We start from the raw sequence: 19182 nt of genomic DNA, 5'->3' as shown, positions 1-19182 counted from the left end.
GTTAAGTTGCTAAGGATGGACTTGAACTTGTGAGTCTCTTGCTTCGGTCTCCTAAATTCTGTGATGGCAGGCCTGTGCCACTGTTGCCCGGCTGAATCTTGACTATTTAGACAGGTGGTGTGTGAGTCTCTCGCCATTTGTACCCTTGCTTCTGAAGATGTAAGATGATCAATTTGCCATGTTTCCACTGGGCCAACAGATGGCCAACAGCTCTCTGATGGTATCTCTGTGGTGGCCAGGGATTGGGAATCCCTCCATGTAGGAACAGGGGACGGTGAGGGGGAGGGATGATCACAACCTCAGCTGGAGTCAGGTGGAGATCTTTCCACCACCAGTTTCCCATTGTCCCATCCAGTGTGCAGGAAGTAAGTCACTACATTCCGAGGGAGCCAGCATCCTGTTGCCTAGAAGGGCCTGCCCGAGTCTGTGTCAGTCCCCACCTTTGCCTCTGGCCACCATAAGTTCTCCAGCTTGCTCTAACCCGGCTTTCCAGGCTTTTCTCGGCCCTCATATCACGTTGGCTTCCCCTCCCTCCTGCAGCAACCTCTCTTTCCCTGAATAGAAAGGCTCACAGCTATTGGCTGGCCAAGGAGTGGAAGACAGCAGCACAAAACAAAGCGGCGGCGAACTGGATTGGGGGTGTAGTGCAATGATAGAGTGCTTGTCTAGCATACATGAAGCCCTGAGTTTGATCTTTGGCACCTCATGAACTGGGTGTGGTGGCACATGGCCACGGTCACAGCACTCAGGCAGTAGAAACAGGAGGATCAGCGTTCCAGGGCATCCTTGGTTCCATAGTGAATTCTAGCCAGTCTGAGATACACAAAATCCTGCCTTTAACAAAAACAATAGCAAGAAAGCAAACAACCCACAACAACCCAAAAAGCAGCTATTGGGGAGGAATGAAGAACAAAGGGGTCTGTACTAGGATGGAGAAACCCACAGGAACAGGTGACCTGAACAAGGGAGAGCACATCGACCCCAGATGCTGTCCAGGAGGCCTGTACAAGACTGATCCAGACCCCTGAACATGGATGTCAATAAAGAGGCCTCTGCACTCCAGGAAGCTTCTGGGGAAGGGCCCAGGATCAGCATAGGAAGACTTGGTGGACTTTGCAGAGCCCCCGTTGAGGGCCCTACCCTGCCTGGGGAGTGGTGGGTGGATGGGGTGGGGGGGGGGGGTGGGGGAGGAGGGTTGGGGGTGAGGAGAGGAAGAGGGAGAAGGGACTTGAAATAAGCTTATTCCCTAACTAGAACTAATAAAATAAAAAAAAATATATTCATCAAAAAAAAAAAAAAGCAGTTATTGGTCCTGAGGGCTGAGACAGAGAGAGGGGGTGTTGGGAGCAGGAGATGGTCCCATGGCAGGTGGACAACTTGAGTGGGGCCCACAGATGTGGCTGCAATGAGCATGGTGGCCCCTGAGCCGAAGTGCAGTTCTCCAGAAGACAGGATGGAAACCTGGACTTGGACTCACAGAGGCCAAGAAAGGGGGGGGGACAGGAAGTAGCCAGTGTTCAGATTCTACTTCTGCTTCCCCTCCCCCCACAACTCCCTGCAGCTGTGGACAGAATTCCCAAGTCCCTGGCCTCTCGTCACAGCAGGCCATACAGTCGTTATGCTGTTTTTTTCCCAAGAAGGGTTGTGGACAGGTGATGGCCCTGCAGCCAGTAAGGTCTGCACACAAGACTAACAGCAGGAGGGTGAGACAGGAAACCCCATGACCAGATTCCAGAGTGGACACTCCAGCCCCCACAGCCCCCACTGGGTGGCTGTTCCCTCCTAAGCCTCAGAGCCTGTGGGAAAAGACTTCACAGAGTCCATAATGCCCTCGTGAAAGCCACATATGTTCACCTCCTGGAAGTAATTATTCCTAGTCCACAATGAAGCATCTGGTGCTCAGAAAGGTTAAGTAGATTGCCTGAGATCACGCAGCAGCAAGCGATGGATGGGGCTGCCTAGGTCAGAAGGTAGAACGTGTGATTTTCTTACACCCAGGAACTCAGAAGTGCATCAGGCAAAACCCAGGGACTTGTGCATGCACGATCTGGAGGCCCAGCTGTGTTGGCAGGAGCCAGTGCAAAATGTGTGTGCGCCCAGCTTAGACAGCGGCAAACAGCACGTGGGAGTGTGTTGATGGCAGGGTGTGGGACGGTGGCACCATTGCCATGTGTGTTTCTGCTGGCAGCCAAATGTTCTGGTCTGTGTTGATAAACAACAGTTTGAGCAAGCAAGTGGCAGGCGCAGGGACAAAAGAGAAGCAGGAGGTGCTCCGGCCAGTGGGGGCGTGTCGGGGTGGCAGTGACAGAGGGACTGGAAGTACTGGCAGGTTGTTTTCTCAGCTGGGTGTGGCTGCCTGTGCCAAGCACCTGATGCTTATAAACATGAAAACAGGAGCAGGGACACTCTGTCAGGAAGACAGTGTCCTTCCTGGGGTGTTAGCCTCACGTTTCATCAACAGCTGGAGCCGGGGCAAACATGTCATTCCTCTCAGGCCTGATTCCTCAAAAGTCAGCTTCTTGAAAGAGCCTCAAGCCTCAAGCCCAGCAAGGCTCCTGGTTGTAACCAAGCCTTAGTCTGGCACAGGGTGAGCCTGAAATGACATCTGCACTCAGAGAGACTTCTGGGTTCTAGCGTACCTCATTATTGCCCAGCAACTCCTCCAGTAGCTTCCCCTCCATTAGCGGAACTCTGCTCCATCTCAAAGCCTCCTCTCTGTTGCTTGCCTCCTCTTGGAAGCCCTCCAGGATGTCCTAGGAGGACTTTGGAATGACTCCCCAGAGCTTACTGTTAGACTCCATGCACAAACCTCAGCATGCAGAGGTTGCCTAACAAACACACATACAGGCAAACACACACACAAACACACACAGACACATGAACATGTGCGTGCACACACATACACACATGCACACACAGACACAACATTACAATAAAACAAATAAAATATCTTCCCATTCTGGGTGCACAGAGACCTGGATTAGTATGTGATAAAGACCAATCGGGGGCTACATAATTGTTGTGGCTTATCAATGACAGTGGTCAGGCCTGGTTTGTAAAGGAAGGGACATTAACCCACGGGAGCACACAAGTAACCCTGTCCCAGTTAACTTAGGGTCCTCTTTCCTTCCTTCCTTCCTTCTTTCTTTCTTTCTTTCTCTTTCTTTCTTTTTCCTTTTTTAGTTTTCCAAGACAGGGTTTCTCTGTGCAACTGCCATGGCTGTCCTTGGAACTCACTCTGTACACCAGGATGGCCTCGAACTCACAGAGATCTACCTGCCTCTGCCTCCCAAGATCTGGGGTTAAAGGCATGCACCACCGCTGCCCAGCCTCAGGGTCCTTTTGAAACCAGTGCCTACATCCTCCAAGAGGAGGCCTGTGGCTGCATGGCTGAAGTCTGGCACCATCTGAGATTCCCATTCGGTGACTGAGGGGAACTGTAGCTGTACGGCTGGCTGCCCTGTGTGCCTGAGACCCTGGGTTCCATCCTCAGCAACAACACAAGGGAACAAATACCAAAATGGGGTCCTTGTTTGGTACCTGGAAGCTGAAGAAGGAAGTGGCATCCAGAGGCTTCTGTGGGAGATTCATAGGTATGTCCCCTAGAGAATGAGCCTCACTATCCGTACCTGACAGACTGGTGAAGAGATGACCCTTGGCTCTCTCTGTGAGAGCCCGGCAAGGGCCAGGCCTGTTCGCTCACACACTTCAAAAGAGCCATCATTGGCTTTTGTGCTTCAACAGGCCCACCCTCCCTACCCTACACGGTGCTTGCTTGTCACTCTATAAACCTCTATAAAGTTTGTCGGTTGGTTGGTTGGGTTTTGGGGGGCAGAGGGGTGCTTATTTGTTTGAGGGATTTGGAATTGTTTTTGAGGCAAGGTCTCTAGTATTCCAGGATGGTCCCTGACTCAGCATATAGCTAGCTGACCTCCTTAAGCATTTACTCCCCTTCATCCACCAGACAAGTGCCTACATCCCAAGCATCACCCCAATACCTAGTTTATTTGTGGAGGCCGTTTGCTTTTTAAGGCAGGATCTTGGTTTCTAGAATTAGATAGGGGTCAAATTCTAATCCTCCTGCCCCAGTCTTCCTGCTGGGCCTACAGTATATGCTCATTTATTCTTATGGGGCAGGGGAACCTGCCTCACAATGTTACACAAGTGCTCTAAGTTTTGTAGTTTACGTATTTATTTCTGTCTATTTTTTTTGAGATGGCTTCATTTCACTCTATAGCTCAAGGTGGCCTTGAACTCATGGCAGTCCTCCTGCCTCTCCTCTTGAATGCTGGGATTACATCCCAACCTGTTTTGACTTTTTAAAAAGTGAAGTGTAATTTTGTGTATCAAATATATAGGCAATATTTTGGCTTTCCATAAATAAACACTTTGACTTTAAAATTAATACATTTTGAACCCAGAGAGACAACAATTGAAGTCAGCCTGTGTCCACCTTTCTGGCTCAGGCACTCATGGGGGGTCCTGGAGAATATGTTGTGTAGGGCACCACAGTCCCATGGGCAGAGCAGCTCAGAGACATGCAGCCTCGAGGAGCTAGGTCCTGGACCCCCAGCCTTGGATGGGGGAAGAGATGACTGAGGAGAGGAGAAGGCCAAAGAGGGACCATTCCAGGCCCCACCCCCTTTCCCCAGCCTTCTCCATACCAGGCTGTCTTTAGCCACTCCTTCCAGTGGCCAGGGGCCAAGACAAGGTTTTCTTAGTCCCCTTAAGAAGGAATCTTTACATGCCTTCCTTGCTTAATAGTTGCTTTGGGGGAAGTGTCAAGGGTGGCTACCTTGATAGCAGGGTACACTAATTTTGGACCTGAAGGGACCTCGGAGGTCATTTAGTCCATTCCCCTGCCTTCAGGCAGTACTGGAATGAGTGCAGCTGGGCAAGCCTTTATCTTGTTTTGAGGACTTCCGAAGGCAGGCACTCCACACCCTTCCTTGGACACTCATTCTGATGTCTAAACATTTCTAGCCAGGAAGTCCTTCCTCATGTCTAATCCAAACTCCCCATGGGATGATCTTCTCCCCTGTAGTTCTTGCAGGTCTGGATGGAAGCTGTTTCCCCCACTTCCTTTATCTGGGTGAGGAGCCACCAGTGACTTGGTCAAACTTTTCACTATGTACAAGTTGCAGTCACCCTTCAGTCTCGGTTTGTATGCTCAGAAGGTAAGAAACAGGACCCTATGTGTAAAAAGGTACGAAGCATGATACTGTGGGAAGACTGTCATTTTTATCAGTTTGCAAAGCTGGGGATGGAACCCAGGGCTCTGCATATGCCAGGCAAACCCTCTGCCACCGAGCTAGACTTCCCCCAACCCCATTATCATTATTTCTAAATATTTGTTTAATTTTATGTGTAGGTTCGAGTCTGAGTGTATGTATGTGCACCACATGTATGTAGGAGTCCACAGAAGTCAGAGAGGAATGTAATCGCCTGGAACTGGGGTTGCAGATGGTTGGGGGCCTCCATGTGGGTGTTGGAAACCAAACTCAGGTCCTCTGCAAGAGCAGCCAGTGCTCTTACCATTGAGCCATCTTGCCAGCCCTCCTGTTATTATTGACAGATATTAGCCAGGTCTCCTGGCTGTGCCATTGTATATGAGCCTTTCCAATGTAACAGTACATGAAATAACTTATTTTATTAATTTTTGTTTTTTTTTTCAAGACAGGGTGTGTCTCTGTGTAGCCCTGGCTATCCCTGTAGACCAGGCTGGCCTCAAACCCACAGAGATCTGCCTGCCTCTGCCTCTGGAGTACTTAAAGGTATGCACCTTGATGCCCAGCTGAAATAATTGTAAACAATACAAGAACAGGGCTGGTGAGATGGGTTACGGAGGTGAGAGTGGTGGCCACCAAGCCTGATGACCTGAGGTCCTTCCTGAGGACCTACATGGTGGAAGGAAAGAACCAACTCCCAAAGGTTGTCCTCTGACCTCCACATGCACACTGTGGGTGTGTGTGTGTGTGTGTGTGTGTGAGACAGAGAGAGAGAGAGAGAGAGAGAGAGAGAGAGAGAGAGAGAGAGAGGACTGGCATACATGTATACAATGTGCCTGCTGGTGCCTGTAGAGGCCAGAGAGGACATTGGATTCCCTGGAACTTAGAGATGGTTGTGAGCTGCCATGTGGGTGCTGAGATTAAAATCCAGGACCTCTGGAAGAACAGTCAGTGTTCTTAATCTGAGTCATCTCTCCAGCCCACAAATTAAAATTTAGTGCATTAAGGAAAAAAATAAAATCAAATATCAACTCCAGGTTTCAAAACTATCATAGCTCAGAAAGCAAAATATCATATATATATATCTTATAACCAGGTCAACTTACAACAAAACTTAACATTGCTTTTTACCATTGTTTTTAAGTAGCTCAGTTGGTAGAGTTCTTGCCCTACATGCATGAAGTCCTAGACTCAATGCTGGCACTTCCTGCACTGTATAAACCAAGCATGGTATCATAGCACTGGGGGGAGGGGGTGGAGGTGGGAGGGTCTGGAGCTCAAAGTCATCCTTGGCTACATAGTTAGTTTGAGACCAGCCTGAACTATGTGAAACCCAGGTGAACTCAATCAGTCTCAGGGAAACTAATGCTGTGGGCAGCCTCCAGCTAGGGCAGAAATCAGGAAGGTGTTTGAGAAAATGCCCACTAAAGGAGAACAACCCAGTTGGAGAATGAGAGGAGGAGCATCAGGACAGTGTGGAGGAAAGAGGTGTGTGTGTGGGGGGGTATCCAGCCTGCAAATGCAACCCTCTCTGGCTTCTAGAACAATCTGTCTCCCCTCAGAGCTAGGCAGTTTCTACTTCCACCAAAGCAGTGAACATGCAGGGCCAAGTGTCCTGTGCATGACCTGGGACCCTCTCCCATGCTAGAGGCAAATAGAGAACTCTACCCCTGCCTTGGATCCACCTGGAGAGTCACTCAGCATGGCCTGTCCGCTAATGACAGAAACTCACAGCTACTCAAGTAGATTCCTCTGCTCCTCTCAGTTTGGAGTACACAAAGAGGAAAGAAACATCCCAGAGTCCCTTATGTGCTAAGGCCCTAGATGGGAGGCAGGGACACAATGGGAGTGAAAGAAGCTATGCCCTCCAGGGACAGCTCCAGGCACACAGTTCACCTGTCACAGCCATCCCAGCTTTAATAGAGCTAGCTAGTCCAAGACCCAGAGATAGCTTGAGGAAAATGGCTACATCTGCCTAGGAGTCCTTAGCCTCCCGGGACCAACCGGGTCCTTTCACTGGAAGAGGATGAGCTCCAAGGGCCCCCGAACCAACAGAGTCAGGGTTCTCTACCTCGCTGACCATGGAGTCAGTAGTCCCAGCATCCTTAGCAAGGACAGGTACAGAGCTTCATTTGACAAGAAGCTACATCAAGGAATTACAAGCTTCCACAACCCAACTAGGGCCAAATGCCAGGCCCCAGGGCCCAAGGGTGAGCCACTTTGCCAGTCAACCTTCCTCATCCGTGAGCTAACGACAATGAACCTGGTCACCTTCCTCTGTCCTGTAAGAGGGTAAGGTTAATGAATGCCCAGCACCGGACATGACTCTATGTAAGAGCAGTGCGAGATGCCTTGAGGCAATGGCCTTCCTGACCCCTGGTTCTCTCTTCCTGGCCCAGGACCACAATTCAGCCTTGGTGCTCATCTTGTCCCCACCCTGCTGGGCCTTGGCTGGCACATCCTGATCTTCCTGGTAAGCAACTGCTTCAGTGAGATGATGGCTTGTGTCAGCCTGTGTGGCTGTCTGCTGTGTCCTCACTATTGCTCCACACCAGGCTTCTTGGACCATTTAAAATGTATTTCTATTTTACTTACAAAACGTAAGTAAATATAAGTCTGCATATATTTATATATACCACATAATGCCTGATGCCCAGAGATCAAAAGGAGAGCTGGATACTGGGGAACTGGAGTTATAGGTGACAGAACCACCCACGTGGGTGCTGGGAACCAAGACAGAGTCCCCCAAAAGAACAAGTGTTCTTTTTTTCCCTGTTTTTCACAGGGTCTATATAGTCCTGGGTGTCCTGGAGTTCACGCTACAGACCAAACTGGTCTTGAACTCACAAACATCCACCTACTTCTGCCTCCTGGGCGCTGGTATTTAAAGTGTGAACCACCACACCTGGCAAACTGTCAAGCAGCTCCAGCCCTGGTCCATATTCTCTCTCTCTCTCTCTCTCTCTCTCTCTCTCTCTCTCTCTCTCCTCTCTCTCTCTCCTCTCTCTCTCTCTCTCTCTCTCTCTCTCTCTCTCTCTCTCTCTCTCTCTCTCTCTCTCTCTCTCTCTCTCTCTCTCTCTCTCTCTCTCTCTCTCTCTCTCTCTCTCTCTCTCTCTCTCTCTCTCTCTCTCCATATAGATGCAGGTTCTGAGTGCCAGAAGTACATCTTCCACAGCCGTTCCAGGAGGAAGGCCTGGAAAGCAGAGTACCTCCTCCAGGCAGCCTGCTCTGATCAGTCTTGGGCATGGAGGCAAATCGGCAGTTGGCATTTCTCAAGGGCTTGCGTTTTAGTAATCCCCTAACTTCCGTCTCCCAATCCATCCTACCATAGAGCATGTGACCACTGTGTGGTGGGTCCTGGGAAGAGCAGGCTCTATGCCCAACGAGGAAAACCAGATTCAGCTCTCGGTTGCTATAGCAACCATATCTCCCTGAGCGCTTTCTCATTGGTCACTAAAGTTGACACCCACGTCTCTGCCATCAGAAGGAACCAATCAGAAACAGACTACGTGAGACCCAGCTGGGTGCGGGTCTGCGCCAGCAACTAACTATAAATTTGCCTTTCAGTGGGGTCCTGGAGCTCGGGGGCGGCATCTCGGGGGACGTTCCACAAGCTGAGCGGGGTGCAGGGAATGAGTGGGCGGCTGGATGAATGAGGCTGCGCAGCTCCAAGCTTGGAGAGCCGTGGGACAGACGAGGAGGGAGAGTGTAAAGGAAGGTGATGAGAGTCTCACGAGTACCGGTGACTGGTTCGAATCCTTATGTCCTCGCTGCTGTGTGACTTTTACAGCTTCTTTTTCTCTCTGTGTCTCCAAGGGGCAAAGGAGGAGTCAACACCTGTTACCTCGTGTTAATCCTCAGGATGAACATCCTAAGAATGTTTGTAACTCCCTCAACACAACCCGGCAGTGGAGGGGCGCTACTTTCACCCCACATTATACATGAAGACACTGAGGGTCAAGAAGAGCCCTGTGCCCAGGCGGTAGTTGGTGGGTGTCTGGGGGAAACAAGCAATGTCATTCCCAGCTCCACCCCACCCTGACCTCAGGCGGCCTGCCCAGAAGGATGGTTCGTGCCAAGACTGGTGGTTTCCTTTAGTCAAACTGCGTCAGACTCTCTCTGGGGGGTTAACCGACAGGAACTGGTGGCCCAGCCTTGGCTATGTGTAAGATCAAAAAGGGGACACCAGCTTTCTGGGCAAAGTTCTTTTGTCAGACAGATGAAAAAGATAAAGCAGTCCTTGCGAAGAAGGGAGAGTATAACTATGTTCTTGAGCTCACGAATGTGCACCGGGGGGAGGCTGGGCCATATACCTCTGCTTGGGGTGAGCCCTGGATTAGACATTGAATGGGACCCCATTTTCCTTAGCTGTAATTACTTGTGGGACATGTGAGGCTCATGTCTGGAATGCCAGAACTTGGGAGACAGAGGAAGGGGGATTGCCACAAATTCAAGTCCAACCTGATCTACATAGCAAGTTCCAGGACAGTTAGAGGTACAGAGCAAGTCTCACAAATCAAAGGGGAAAAGGTGAGGAGTGTAGCTTGTTGGTGGAGTGCTCACCTAGCACATTCAAGACCCTGGGTCCCATCCCCAGCACTGTAACTAAATAAAAGAATTGATTAAGTAATTCAATCAGCTGGGGATGTAGTTCACTTGGTAGAGTGTGCTTGCCTAGCATGCATGAATTTGAATCCAATGCCTGGATTCGAACCCAGCACTGCATAAAACCACTTGTGGTAATGCATGCCTGTAACTCTAGCACAGGAGCTCAAGGACATCCTCAGCTACATAGAGGTTTCTGGTTAGCCAGGGCTATACAAGGCCTTCTTGCCGGGTGGTGGTGGCAAGTGCCTTTAATGGCAGCACTGGGGAGGCAGAGGCAAGCAGATCTCTGAGTTCAAGGCCAGCCTGGTCTACAAAGCAAGTTCCAGGACAGCCAGGGTTACACAGAGAAACCATGACTTGAAAAGACAAAAACAAACAAACAAAAGACCCTGTCTTAATCATCACCATCATACAAATTATCACCATCATTATCATTATTGTTAGCATTATTGCAACACACACACACTCACACACACACACACACACACACACACACACACAGTCTTGTCTTGTTTTGTCTTTTCAAGACAGGGTTTCTCTGTGTACTCTTGCCTTCTCTGTGTACTCTTGGCTGTCCTGGAACTTGCTTTGTAGACCAGGCTGGCCTTGAACTCACAGAGATCCCCCTGCCTCCGCCTCTCAAGTACTGGGTGTAAAGGCGTGCGCCACCATTGCCATGCTACACACACAGGCTTCTTGGTGTGGCCTATAATGTTCAATGGTCAGGCAAGATGCTCAGTTGGACCCCACTAAAGCCAAAGACACTTCTACCCAGAGGTCTTTGGGCCTCATTTGTGGGGGCCTGTTCTCCTTACTAAACAGGGTGGTCCTAGCATGTATCAGGCTGAAAGGTTTAGTGTTGGGTTTAATCAACCATTTTGACAGTCCTAAACAGTCCTTCCTTTCTCTAGGAAAGACAAGGGGTGGGGGAGCCCCATGGACCCGCCCATTTTGTAGAATAGGAGGCTACGGTTCAGAGAAGTTAAGGCAGTTCACGGTCTGGATTGCACGGCAAGCTGTGATGCAAATGTCAAAAAGACTGACTCAACTGGCTCAGCACAGAAGGGAGCTCTGGAACTTTCTCAGCTGGGAGAAACAGAAAAATGGGGCAAGGCTTGCTCTTAACTCCCAAACAGACTCTTTGTCTAGCAGGAACCGTGGTGGTGTGCTGGCTGTCTAGCACCAGCACCGTACCCTAGCTCACCTTGTCCCTCATGGGAGCTGGCCTGGCACCAAGCCCCTGGAGGCAAAGCACAGCATCCCTAACTATACTCCCCAGCTCTTCCTCTGTTCCCACTAAGGTCCTCACCTCCATTGCAGCTCCTCTTGTTGCTTGGAAGGCATCAAAGCTTTCAGGAACTGAGCCTAGCTATTGCCTTGGAAGGCCCTCCCATGGTTAGCAGAGTTAGAGCTATCCTCAAGCCAGATGCTCCCTAGCTTCCAAGCAGAAGGGTGAATATTCAGTGTCTCAAAGTGCTCTCCCTTTTCTCTTTGTCTCTCTGCAGCAAGCACGATTCCTACAGCAGCCAGATACTAGGATTTTCCAGTGGGTCTTTGGGCCTCATTTGTCCCTTATGAGCCTTATATATACACTCTTGTATGCCTATATTTCTGAAAACTGTCATTAGACAGGTAAGAGTCAATAATCTCTAAGATAATATGGCAGATTTATCCTTGCTATATAGTCCAGGCTGGCCTCTAAACAAACTATGTAACCTAAGCTGGTCTTGAACCTAAAGTGATCCCCTGTCTTAGTCCCTTACATTCCTAACTATAATAGTGAATGTTATTCTTTGACACTTTAGAGTAAAACACATTACAGACTTATTGAGAGCAAGCTTTGTTATCATAATCACCATTTATTGTTTTAGTTCGGTTTTTGAGACAGGGTTTCTCTGTATAACAGCCCTGCCTGTCCTGGACCTCACTTTGTAGACCAGGCTAGCCTTGAAATCACAGAGATCTGCCTGCCTCTGCCTCCTAATAGCTGGGAATAAACCACTTATTGACTTTATTCAAGCCCCCGCCCCCCTGAAACCATGAGTGTGTGTGTGTGTGTGTGTGTGTGTGTGTGTGTGTGTGTGTGTGTGTGTGTGGTGTACTCGCTGTCAGTAACCCTCAAGATCCTTATGTATCATTTAATTTAATTCTTACAACTCCTGAGGTGGATGATTTTATTTCCCATTATACAGAGGGGAAAGTGGAGGTGGCTAAGTTCGGATGTCTGGTGAGTGACAGCTTGAGGGTCAGACCCTCTCAGCGAAGCCAGAACCCAGCGTCAGCTCAGTGGGTTCTGGCGATAGGGAGTGGTGGAGTGGAAGCTGGGAGCTCCTGGGAACAAACTTTGATCTTTCCTTCCTTTTCTCTCTTCTAACCTTCTCTCTCCTTCCTTTCACTCACTAATTCAGCCACCAAGAACTCACAAAAGTAAAGCCCAGGGAGGCCAGAACAAATATCCCCCTCCAAAGAGCCAACAGTCCCTAACAAGCTGGGAGTCTAGTTCAGTGGTAGAGGAATTGTCTAGACTATGTAAGGCTCTGAGTTCCATCCCCAACACCACCCCAGCCCCTGTTTCTATTCTTGAGTGTCTGGGGTGGGAGCTATGCTGCATGTTGAGCCTACAGCTGTTAAAGGCTTTTCATTTTTTCCTTAGGAGGCTGGGAGAGACTGACCCAAGGTCAACCCAAGGTCAACCCAAGACTGACCTCCCTTCAGAGCTCAGCCTCTCATCCCCAAGCTGGATGACCTCTAGCTGGAGATGCATGGAGAGCCCAGTAGGTATTTTTGGATTGATGTGTGTGCACACACAGACACACAAGGGTTACACGGTCACATAAAAATACACACTGCCTCTGGCGCCTTGACTCTGGTTCCAGGCACAAGAGGCAGCCGTGCTTGCAGTCTCTCAGCTCGTTTCCACCACCAGGAACCAAGCAGGAAAGGGAGTGGGGAAGGCCACCCTTAGGGCAGGGACAGGGACAGGCCAGCCAACTTCAGGACCTGTGCATGGAAACTCCTTAGGCAACTGATAACCGGGCAGACTGAGAAAACGACTAAGTGCTTGAAAGGTCTCCTAGAATCTCAGAATGACTTTCCTTGAGCCTCAGTTTCCTCTTCTGTGAGCTGACCTGTCCCCAAGCTGTACCTGAAGCTTATGGGAACGCTTTGTGGGAAACTTCCTAGGCTCAGTTAAATGCCTATCCCTCTGCTTTCTCATGGAGTTCTTCCTGGATCTTCACTGCAATTATTTCCAGTTTGAAGAGGCAGAGACAAGGCTCAAGAGCTTGCCTGCAGCCAGGTGTTAGAAATGCATCAAGGACTCACTTGGGAGCTGGTGGGATGGCTCCAAGATAAAGCATGAAGACCAGAGTTCAGATCCCCCGAAACCACATAAAATCTGGGCAGGTTTGGTGGTCACCAAGCACTCAGCAGGCAGAAACAGGGGATCTAGCTAGCCCTGGGCAAGCCTGCTAGCTAGACTAACTGGAGCTGGTGAACTCTGGCTTCATGAAGAGACTCTGTGTCTATAAATAAAGTGGAAGACCAGTGAAGATACCCGACATCCACTTTGGACCTCCACATACAAGCACAGACATGTGCACCTATATACGTATGCATGCATACCACACACACAAGGAGGGTGTGCCCATCTAGATATTTTCATTATTGTTTTTTTTTCTTTCTGTGGTAAGGTCTCATGTATCACAAACTGATGTTGAACTCACTATGAAGCTGAGGATGGCCTTGAACTCCTGATCTTCCTGCTTTCACCTCTCAGTTGCATGAATTGACACCCACCAAGTCCAATTTGGATTTTTTAAAAATTAAATTACATTAACTATTAGTATGGGGAGTGTCACACCTATGCCATGGCTGAGGACAACTTTTGAGAAGCTGGTCCTCTCCTTTCACCATGGGTTCCAGGGACCAAACTCAGGTATACCCACTGAGACATCACACCAAACCACGCTCCATCCCCTGATATCAAGTCTGTCGGTGCCATCCAAGCTAACCTCAAATCCATGATTCTTCGCCCCTGTGCCTTATCTTATTTTTGAGATGGGGTCTTGCTATGTTGTCCTTGCTGCTCTCAAACCCCTAGACTCAAGTAATCATCCTGCCTCAGCCTAACGAGTAGCTTGGACTCATTTAGGTACAGGTCCTAGGAAGTCCATCACCCCACCCCAGCATCTACCAAGCCCTCACTGTATGCCATAAGCTAAGTCTGGGAGATAGGGCAGTGAACAAGAGAGCTTCCCTCCTACGTGTCCTACTGTCCTACGTCTAGGAACACAGTCCCAGCAAGGAGGAGGTGACACCCAGCAGGGAAGGTTTAGATGGTCTTTTGACTTAGAGCCTGCAGCAGGGCAGGGAGCTGCTTTGGTTTGCATAGTAGAGGATCTAGTGTAGCAAAGGACCAAGAAGAGAATGGAAATGAGGAAGCCTGGGCCCCTGATGACCTCAGTGTACCTGGTTCTAGTACGGTGCTGACTTAAAGGAGAAGTCAGAGCTGCTGACCCCTCAAAACTGCCCCATCTACCCAGGTGACTTTCGGCTCCTGCCTGACACTCTCAGTCTTGGATGCTGGCCTGTCTGGAGTTTCCTGGTCCTAGGTGGTTTCCAGCCCTACCCACTTTCTTGGAGTTCAATTCACCCATTACTCCTGCCAGGTGTGTCCATGTCCTAGTGTCACTCTGAGTAACCACAGGGACTAGGGTGACCTCACCTGCTCTTGATTCAGATTGAGTCACCTTACTTCCTGCTCTGGCATCTGGGGGAGTGGCAGGTCTTCATCATGGCTTCCTCTGTTGAACCAGCTCTGTCATTCAGCAGAAATGGTGGAGAGTTGGAAGGGGACCCCAGCCATTCAGAAAAATTCACCCTGACAGCTCAGTAATGATCCTGAATCTCCCAATTTTTAATAGAAAAAGGGGCCTGACCTGGGGAGGACAGCAGGTCCTCACCCATAGTTCCACAGACTTCATGACACTCCCTTCTTTTTCTTCGATTTCCACAGGAGACAACTGACCTTGAAGAATTTTTTTTTTAAGTGCTGAAAATCCAACCTAAGCTTTCATGCACGAAAAGCAAGCCCCTACCACTGAGTTGCACCCACCACTCAAACTTGACTTCTTCAAGGCCACATGGCAAGAAGTTGGCAGAGGTGGAACTGGAATCTGCGGACCTAACTTTGAAATTATTTAATAAGTACTGCATACCTAACCTCCTGGGTCAGGAAGTGGAGAGGGAGGACTCCCTGCCACAGAGCGCAGGCCCATTCAGACCCAGCCTGTACCCCTGCTCCTTTGCTTTGTGCTGGCCTTGGACAGGACCCACATTTCAGAGCAGCCACTCTTTGTTTTACACAAGAGGCTCAGGGTTGTCATTTCCTTGGTAGACAGGACCTTCAGTTGTGGGGAAAGCCAGCAGACTTTCCCCGAAGAGGACCAGACCTGTGCTGTCCCATGGGATTGTGGGATTCTGATTCTCTTCAAAAACCCTTCCTTCCACAAGTGGTCCCTGCTCCATAAGGGTCTGTCACCATTCCCCCGCCACACACACACACACACACACACACACATACACACCAGGATTACTTCCCTCTTTCTGCATGCCAGGCTCCATCTCTCACTCATAAGCCCCTTTATAGGGTAAGACTGCAGTTCTATGCTAGCCACCCCCCACAGTTGCGAAGCACTCCATACAAGGGTCAGCTGAGACTCTGAATTTTATGTTTAATTTAGTTTAAATTAATTTACATGTAAGTTGTTAAAAAAAAAAAAAAGCTATGCAGCCAGGCATGGTGGCACATGCCTTCAGTGTTAGGACTCAGGAGGTTGAGGTGATAGGGTTGCTGCAATTTCTTGGTCTGCCTAGTGAGTTCCAAGCCAGCCAGGGCTACATGGTGAGATTCCTTCTCCAAAGATATACAGAGAAACCCTGTCTCCAAAAACAAAACAAGAACGAACAAACAAAAAAGTGATATACAATTAGATTGTTGGAAAACGTTTATAATATTAGACCAGTTCGGGCATACATAACCTTTTTTCTCTTTCCTTCTGTTTTTTGACTTATTTTTATTTATGTGTACATGTATGTCTGTGTCTGCCATTTGAGTACAGTGCCCTCAGAGGCCAGAAGAGGATGTTGGATTCCCTTGTTGATAGTTACCAGTGGTTATGGTTATGAATCCCTCAATGTGGGTGCTGGGAACTGAACTCTGGAAGAGCAGCAAATGCTCTTAACTGTTGAGCCACCTCTCCAGACCCTTCATTTTTCTGTTTCTGTTTGTTTGGGACAAGGTCTCATGTAATCCAGGTTGTCCTCAAGCTCATGTTCCTCTTGTCTCTACCTCCTGAGTGCTTGGATGACAAGTGCATGCTTCCATGCTCAGGTCTTAAATCTATTTTTAAAACTGATTTTTTGTTTGTTGTTGTCTGGTTTGGTTTTTTGAAACATGGTTTCTTTGTGTAGCCCTGGCTGTCCTGGAACTCACTCTGTAGACCAGGCTGGCCTTGAACTCACAGAAATCTGCCTGCCTCTATCTCTCAAATGCTGCTTTAAAGATATGCACCATTACTGTCTGGCTTCATTAATACTTTTTATTGACCCATGGTGGCATGATACTAGTTTATATGCCAGATTAAGTAAAATATATCATTAAAGTGTAGTTGGAATTTGGGATGGGGTGCTGCCAACCAGCTCCCAAATAAAGGCATGGAGTCTTGCTATTAATTATGAATACCCAGCTTTGGTTTAGGCTTGTCCCACTTGCTCTTTTAACTTAATTCAGCCTGTTTTTATTCATCTTTATTTTGTCTTGGGGCTTTTTACCTTTTTCATTCTGTATGTCCTACTTTTTTGCTTTCTCCAGGTTGGCTGGCTGCACCCCCCTCCCTGTCTCCCTGTAGACACTTTTTCTTTCTCCATACCCCCTGACTAATTCCTCCTCCTACTTACTCTCTCTGCTTGGAAGCTCTGCCTATATCCCCTTTCTCGATACTGGCCATTCACCTTTTTATTAAACCAAATCCAGTGCCTTGGGCAGGCAAGGTAAAACAGCAACACATTTTTACATAGTTAAGTAGATGCAACAAATGCTTACATAGTTAAACAAATGCAACACATCTTTGTATAACCAAACAAATATCCTGCAACATTAAACTTAATTTTACCTGAGGCAGGTATTGTGGCTCATGCCTGTAATTGCAGCACATTGGAGGCAGAGGTAGGAGGATTAGCATAAATTTGGGCAACAGACCCTATATCAAGCAAACAAGTTAACCTCCCTTGATTCTACATTTTAATGTGGCCACTGGAAAAAAGTTCAGTTACATATATGGCTTGCATTATATTTCAACTAGAAGGCAAGCATTTGGGCTCAGATCCTGGCTCTTTGTGCCCTTGAGTTCTGTAGCCAGCCTCTCGGGAAGGGAAAGGACAGGTGGTTTCTCCCTGGCAGGGCTGCTCAGAGGAACAAGTCAGATGTTTGTAGAGAGCCTGGCATGCAGTAAGAGCTCAGGAAAATATGATTATAGCTGTGATTTTACCAGGACACTCCAAAGTGCAGTTCAGCGGATCTCAGCAGCATCTCTCCAGCCTGCCCTGTGAGGGGCTCTGGGGATTTGGTGGAGAACAAGCATAATAATGTCCCGACTCTCAGGATACTCCCAATCTCCAGTGGGAAGAGCAGCCATTGCTAAAAAAAAAGACCCAGGCTAAGTCAGGTGGAGAGAAAGAGCAACATGGTGGCTTTAGCTGGGATGGTGGGAGTTGGCAGGGGGAGGCGGGGAGTAACGTTCCTCTGGGGACAGAGGACTGTTGAACTCCACCTGAGGGTTCAGGAGCCAGCCAGGTGCTGCTCTGAGGGAGAGGTGCGGGAGCTACACAGTCAGCCCCTGCACTGGCTGCACGTCCTTCACAGTCCACCTTCCGCCTCATCATAATCTTTGCATCCAGTACGGTCCTCACATTCATGGAAGCCTTGACAAACAGCTCCATATGGTTCCTCCTCTCTTCCATTCTGCACTTGCAGCTGCCGGCCTGATCTCTCTCTTCCTTTCCTCCCTGCCCTCTTCTAGGAAGCTTCCCTCATGCTTGCTATCCCTGTTGATCTCTGGCTGGGATTCTTCTACAAGAGTGAATATTTTGCTCTACATCCTCCAGGCACCCTCCCCTCCCCACGCTTTTCCCATTTCTAGGTCAGTGCTGCCTCTCCTACAAGCTCGCCCCTCTCCTCCACCCCCTCCAGTGCTGGGGACTAAGCTATTCAACAAGACCTAAGGCTTGCCACAGCCAGACTCTGGGGACTCTGAGAGGCATGTCTGCCTAGGCAGAATGGAAAAATCCCTCCTTGGGGGAAGGGCTGTGGAAATTTCTTCTTCAGGAACTCTTTTCCGACTTGGACTCCCCCCAGAATGCAGTCGAGCATTTGCCCAGTGACCTGTGAGGTGGCCTTGGCTCTTCCTCTCCACCTCCACCCCAGACTGGGATCCAGGGAGGGTGACTGGGAGGGGGGTGGGGAAAGGAACAGTCAGTGCAGTGGGCAGTGGAGCCTTGTCACCGTCACTTTGAGATGTCATCCATCCTCTACGTTCAGAGATGATGAAACAAGGGACAGTGATGAAATCATACAAACCACGGGTCATTCCTCTGCTGGTGTAGGCTCCTGTTGCCGTGTTTCTTGGTATTCCTCACCTGTAAAATGGAGATAACAGTTGCAGCAGCAGCTTTGGAGGGCTGATGATTTGATTTGACTATAAAGTGGCTGGTAAATATGAGTGATCTAGCCTCTGCAACTTGAACTTGCTTCGTCACTCCACGACTGGCAGGATGCCCAGTTCCCAATCTCTGTTCTCCATGAGGCCTGTCCTCCAGCTCACTGTAGACTGTGTTCCTAACACACCTCTTATTGTAATTGTTTTGAAACATGTGCTGCTCAGGCTGACCTTGAACGCCTGGGCTCAAGCTATCTTCCTGCCTCAGCCTTCTGAGTGCTGCCATTTTGTCCTTGATGTTGTTGTTTTAGATAGAGTCTCACTGTGTAGCCCTGGCAGGCCTGGAATTCTCTCTGTAGACTAGGCTAGAACCAAACTCTCAGAGATCTGCTTGCCTCTGCCTTCTGAGTCCTGGGATTAAAGTTGAGCACCACCACACCCAGCTATAACTGCATTTTAAAAATGTTTGTTTTTTGTTTTGTGGTGCTGCCAGTGGGACCCTTGGACTTGTGAATGCATGCCAGGCAATGCTCTACCATTGGGTTATACCCACAGCATTTTTTTTTTTTTGAGGCTGGACCAGGGGCTATATAATTCAGGGTGGCCTTGAATTTGAAATCCTCCTGCTT

At 49.0% G+C, this 19182-nt stretch overlaps 2 long non-coding RNA genes across 2 annotated transcripts; one reads left to right on the top strand and one right to left on the bottom strand.

Moving 5' to 3' along the window:
• The first annotated feature begins 3209 nt into the window (after positions 1 to 3209).
• On the top strand, positions 3210 to 13680 carry LOC113832426. The gene is made up of 5 exons (XR_003479701.2): positions 3210 to 3593; positions 5045 to 5177; positions 9045 to 9217; positions 12490 to 12610; positions 13529 to 13680. It is a non-coding gene; the product is annotated as an uncharacterized LOC113832426 (long non-coding RNA).
• Positions 13681 to 15569: 1889 nt separating this feature from the next.
• On the bottom strand, positions 15570 to 18348 carry LOC107978125. Its single transcript, XR_004772464.1, has 3 exons — positions 17669 to 18348; positions 17387 to 17535; positions 15570 to 15776 (listed from the first exon to the last, which is right to left on the bottom strand). It is a non-coding gene; the product is annotated as an uncharacterized LOC107978125 (long non-coding RNA).
• Between the last annotated feature and the right edge of the window lie 834 nt (positions 18349 to 19182).

Source organism: Cricetulus griseus (genome assembly GCF_003668045.3).
Source record: "Cricetulus griseus strain 17A/GY chromosome 1 unlocalized genomic scaffold, alternate assembly CriGri-PICRH-1.0 chr1_1, whole genome shotgun sequence".
In the NCBI taxonomy this organism is placed as follows: domain Eukaryota; kingdom Metazoa; phylum Chordata; class Mammalia; order Rodentia; family Cricetidae; genus Cricetulus; species Cricetulus griseus.
This window is presented reverse-complemented; position numbering and strand designations above follow the sequence as displayed.